This window comes from Coregonus lavaretus, assembly GCF_964263955.1.
Source record: "Coregonus lavaretus genome assembly, chromosome: 21".
Lineage (NCBI taxonomy): Eukaryota > Metazoa > Chordata > Actinopteri > Salmoniformes > Salmonidae > Coregonus > Coregonus lavaretus.
This window is the reverse complement of record NC_140008.1, coordinates 3,135,973-3,142,049: the sequence shown is the minus strand read 5'-3', so window position 1 is coordinate 3,142,049 and position 6,077 is coordinate 3,135,973.

Sequence of the window (6,077 nt, the reverse complement as noted above, 5' to 3'; positions counted from 1 at the left end):
CTTTAAAGAATTAGTAAAAGAGATCCGTCTAATGCTTTACAATTTAACATCGTCAGAGTGAAATGTTTAAATGTTAATCCTTGTGTTGATGCTTCTGAGGACTTTAAGGTTGGATTATTACTATGTGTATGTAGCTCTCTAGGGATTATAATCGTGGGTTATTGTCTTGTTGTGCGTTTGAAGGATTATAATCTTGGGTTATTGTCTTGTTGTGCGTTTGAAGGATTATAATCTTGGGTTATTGCCTTGTTGTGCGTTTGAAGGATTATAATCTTGGGTTATTGTCTTGTTGTGCGTTTCAAGGATTATAATCTTGGGTTATTGCCTTGTTGTGCGTTTGAAGGATTATAATCTTGGGTAGATGAGTATCAGTGACAGAGTTAAATGCGTGAACGGACGCACATGCGCGCGCACACACAGACTAAATGAATGTGTGTGTGTGTTTAACTCTGTCACTGATACTCATCTACCCTAGAAGGCAATAACCCACGATTTATAATCCTTCAAACTACTTTATTGTTGTTTGAACTGCAGAGTGCCCCTTTATAAAAGCATGTTGTTTCACTACACTAAGTGCAAGTGACTGAAATGACATGCACCATTTTTGGCTCATGTTTAGTTACTACGGTTACCACTGTGCTCTTTTTTTTACTGGTCTGGAGAACCAACCAGAATAAACAGATGCATGTGTGGCATTCTGGGAAATGAATATTTTAGCGTTTTCCTCTCCTCTTCACTTCAATTAGTTAAGGATCCTCCCATCTAATGCTGTACACACACACACACACACACAGTTTTGTATTGAAATCCTTGTAGGGACCAAATAATTGATTCCCATCCAAAATCCTATTTTCCCTAACCCTAAATCTAACCTTAGCCCTTAACCTAACCATAACCCTAACCATAACCCTAAACCTATCCTTCACTCCAAACCCCTAACCCTAAAACTATACCTAACCCTAAAACTATACCTAACCCTAAAACTAAACCTAACCCTAAAACTAAACCTAACCCTAATTGTAACCCGAAACCTAAAATAGCATTTTCCTCATGAGGCCCGGCAAGATGTCCCCACAATGTTCCTTCTTTTACTATCCTTGTGAGGACTTCTGGTACCCACAAGGATAGTTAAGCAAAAAAACACACACACACACACACACACACAGTGTCTGATAAGCAGAATTTGAGTATCACTGACAGAGTTAATTAACCAAGCTGCTCTAGGTGAATTAACCAAGCTGCTCCAGGTGTTAACCAAGCTGCTCTAGGTGTTAACCAAGCTGCTCTAGGTGTTAACCAAGCTGCTCTAGGTGTTAACCAAGCTGCTCTAGGTGTTAACCAAGCTGCTCTAGGTGTTAACCGAGCTGCTCTAGGTGAATTAACCGAGCTGCTCTAGGTGTTAACCAAGCTGCTCTAGGTGTTAACCAAGCTGCTCTAGGTGTTAACCGAGCGGCTCTAGGTGTTAACCGAGCTGCTCTAGGTGTTAACCGAGCGGCTCTAGGTGTTAACCGAGCGGCTCTAGGTGTTAACCGAGCTGCTCTAGGTGTTAACCGAGCTGCTCTAGGTGAATTAACCGAGCTGCTCTAGGTGAATTAACCGAGCTGCTCTAGGTGTTAACCAAGCTGCTCTAGGTGTTAACCAAGCTGCTCTAGGTGTTAACCGAGCGGCTCTAGGTGTTAACCGAGCTGCTCTAGGTGTTAACCGAGCTGCTCTAGGTGTTAACCAAGCGGCTCTAGGTGTTAACCGAGCTGCTCTAGGTGTTAACCAAGCTGCTCCAGGTGTTAACCAAGCTGCTCCAGGTGTTAACCGAGCTGCTCTAGGTGTTAACCAAGCTGCTCTAGGTGTTAACCAAGCTGCTCCAGGTGTTAACCGAGCTGCTCTAGGTGTTAACCAAGCTGCTCTAGGTGTTAACCAAGCTGCTCTAGGTGTTAACCAAACTGCTCTAGGTGTTAACCAAGCTGCTCTATGTGTTAACCGTGCTGCTCTAGGTGTTAACCAAGCGGCTCTAGGTGTTAACCAAGCTGCTCTATGTGTTAACCAAGCTGCTCTATGTGTTAACCGTGCTGCTCTAGGTGTTAACCAAGCGGCTCTATGTGTTAACCAAGCTGCTCTATGTGTTAACCAAGCTGCTCTATGTGTTAACCAAGCTGCTCTAGGTGTTAACCAAGCTGCTCTAGGTGTTAACCAAGCTGCTCTATGTGTTAACCGTGCTGCTCCAGGTGTTAACCGAGCTGCTCTAGGTGTTAACCAAGCTGCTCTATGTGTTAACCGAGCTGCTCCAGGTGTTAACCAAGCTGCTCTAGGTGTTAACCAAGCTGCTCTAGGTGTTAACCAAACTGCTCCAGGTGAATGAGAAAAGTAAATCATTAGAACAATCACAGGACAGTTAATCCGGTTCTAGACTAGTCTGCTTGTGTTGAAATGAGAATAGTGTTGTGTGTGTAATACGGTTCTAGACTAGTCTGCTTGTGTTGAAATGAGAATAGTGTTGTGTGTGTAATCCGGTTCTAGACTAGTCTGCTTGTGTTGAAATGAGAATAGAGTGTTGTGTGTGTAATCCGGTTCTAGACTAGTCTGCTTGTGTTGAAATGAGAATAGTGTTGTGTGTGTAATCCGGTTCTAGACTAGTCTGCTTGTGTTGAAATGAGAATAGAGTGTTGTGTGTGTAATCCGGTTCTAGACTAGTCTGCTTGTGTTGAAATGAGAATAGAGTGTTGTGTGTGTAATCCGGTTCTAGACTAGTCTGCTTGTGTTGAAATGAGAATAGAGTGTTGTGTGTGTAATCCGGTTCTAGACTAGTCTGCTTGTGTTGAAATGAGAATAGAGTGTTGTGTGTGTAATCCGGTTCTAGACTAGTCTGCTTGGGTTGAAATGAGAATAGAGTGTTGTGTGTCTAATCATTTGTGTGTTCAATACATTAATATCATGGTCAAATATGCAGAGAGGGTAACATTACACAACATAAACTAGTTAGTTATTCAATAGGTCTTTCTGGTGGTGACTAAAAGGATTCTGTTTTGTTTAACAGGTTGATATAAGGCATCGTTCCCCAACAGGCATAATTTGGCCCCCAAGTTTGGATGGGTGGATGGATGAAGGGTGGTTGGATGGATAAAGATGGGTAGGCGGGGGGATGGATGAAGGGTGGTGGTTGGATGGATAAAGATGGGTAGGAGAGGTGGATGGATGAAGGGTGGTTGGATGGATAAAGATGGGTAGGCGGGGGGATGGATGAAGGATGGTTGGATGGATAAAGATGGGTAGGAGAGGTGGATGGATGAAGGGTGGTTGGATGGATAAAGATGGGTAGGAGAGGTGGATGGATGAAGGGTGGTTGGATGGATAAAGATGGGTAGGAGAGGTGGATGGATGAAGGGTGGTTGGATGGATAAAGATGATAGGAGAGGTGGATGGATGAAGGGTGGTTGGATGGATAAAGATGGGTAGGAGAGGTGGATGGATGAAGGGTGGTTGGATGGATAAAGATGGGTAGGAGAGGTGGATGGATGAAGGGTGGTTGGATGGATAAAGATGGGTAGGTGAGGTGGATGGATGAAGGGTGGTTGGATGGATGAAGATGGGTAGGAGAGGTAGGAGAGGTGGATGGATGAAGGGTGGTTGGATGGATAAAGATGGGTAGGAGAGGTGGATGGATGAAGGGTGGTTGGATGGATAAAGATGGGTAGGTGAGGTGGATGGATGAAGGGTGGTTGGATGGATAAAGATGGGTAGGAGAGGTGGATGGATGAAGGGTGGTTGGATGGATAAAGATGGATAGGAGAGGTGGATGGATGAAGGGTGGTTGGATGGATAAAGATGGGTAGGAGAGGCAGATGGATGAAGGGTGGTTGGATGGATAAAGATGATAGGAGAGGCGGATGGATGAAGGGTGGTTGGATGGATAAAGATGGGTAGGAGAGGTGGATGGATGAAGGGTGGTTGGATGGATTAAGATGATAGGAGAGGTGGTTGGATAAAGATGGGTAGGAAAAGTGGATGGATGGATGGTGGTTGAATGGATAAAGATGGGTAGGCGAGGTGGATGGATGAAGGGTGGTTGGATAGATAAAGATGGGTAGGAGAAGTGGATGGATGAAGGGTGGTTGGATGGATAAAGATGGGTAGGTAAGGTGGATGGATGAAGGGGTGGTTGGATGGATAAAGATGGGTAGGAGAGGTGGATGGATGAAGGGTGGTTGGATGGATAAAGATGGGTAGGAGAGGTGTATGGATGAAGGGTGGTTGGATGGATAAAGATGGGTAGGTGAGGTGGATGGATGAAGGGTGGTTGGATGGATAAAGATGGGTAGGAGAGGTGGATGGATGAAGGGTGGTTGGATGGATAAAGATGGGTAGGAGAGGTGGATGGATGAAGGGTGGTTGGATGGATAAAGATGATAGGAGAGGCGGATGGATGAAGGGTGGTTGGATAAATAAAGATGGGTAGGCGGAGGTGGATGGATGAAGGGTGGTTGGATGGATAAAGATGGGTAGGAGAGGTGGATGGATGAAGGGTGGTTGGATGGATAAAGATGGGTAGGTGAGGTGGATGGATGAAGGGTGGTTGGATGGATGAAGATGGGTAGGAGAGGTAGGAGAGGTGGATGGATGAAGGGTGGTTGGATGGATAAAGATGGGTAGGAGAGGTGGATGGATGAAGGGTGGTTGGATGGATAAAGATGGGTAGGTGAGGTGGATGGATGAAGGGTGGTTGGATGGATAAAGATGGGTAGGAGAGGTGGATGGATGAAGGGTGGTTGGATGGATAAAGATGGGTAGGAGAGGTGGATGGATGAAGGGTGGTTGGATGGATAAAGATGGGTAGGAGAGGCAGATGGATGAAGGGTGGTTGGATGGATAAAGATGATAGGAGAGGCGGATGGATGAAGGGTGGTTGGATGGATAAAGATGGGTAGGAGAGGTGGATGGATGAAGGGTGGTTGGATGGATTAAGATGATAGGAGAGGTGGTTGGATGGATAAAGATGGGTAGGAAAAGTGGATGGATGGATGGTGGTTGAATGGATAAAGATGGGTAGGCGAGGTGGATGGATGAAGGGTGGTTGGATAGATAAAGATGGGTAGGAGAAGTGGATGGATGAAGGGTGGTTGGATGGATAAAGATGGGTAGGTAAGGTGGATGGATGAAGGGGTGGTTGGATGGATAAAGATGGGTAGGAGAGGTGGATGGATGAAGGGTGGTTGGATGGATAAAGATGGGTAGGAGAGGTGGATGGATGAAGGGTGGTTGGATGGATAAAGATGATAGGAGAGGTGGATGGATGAAGGGTGGTTGGATGGATAAAGATGGGTAGGAGAGGTGGATGGGTGAAGGGTGGTTGGATGGATAAAGATGATAGGAGAGGTGGATGGATGAAGGGTGGTTGGATGGATAAAGATGGGTAGGAGAGGTGGATGGGTGAAGCGTAGTTGGATAGATAAAGATGGGTAAGCGGAGGGATCGATGAAGGGTGGTTGGATGGATAAAGATGGGTAGGAGAGGTGGATGGATGAAGGGTGGTTGGATGGATAAAGATGATAGGAGAGGTGGATGGATGAAGGGTGGTTGGATGGATAAAGATGGGTAGGAGAGGTGGATGGATGAAGGGTGGTTGGATGGATAAAGATGATAGGAGAGGTGGATGGATGAAGGGTGGTTGGATGGATAAAGATGGGTAGGAGAGGTGGATGGGTGAAGCGTAGTTGGATAGATAAAGATGGGTAAGCGGAGGGATGGATGAAGGGTGGTTGGATGGATAAAGATGGGTAGGAGAGGTGGATGGATGAAGGGTGGTTGGATGGATAAAGACGGGTAGGAGAGGTGGATGGATGGATAAAAATGGGTAGGAGTGGTGGATGGATGATGGGTGGTTGGAATTGTTAAAGATGGGTAGGAGAAGTGGATGGATGAAGGGTGGTTGAATCGATAAAGATGGGTAGGATAGGTGGATGGATGAAGGGTGGTTGGAATTGTTAAAGATGGGTAGGAAAAGTGGATGGATGAAGGGTGGTTGAATGGATAAAGATGGGTAGGCGAGGTGGATGGATGAAGGGTGGTTGGATAGATAAAGATGGGTA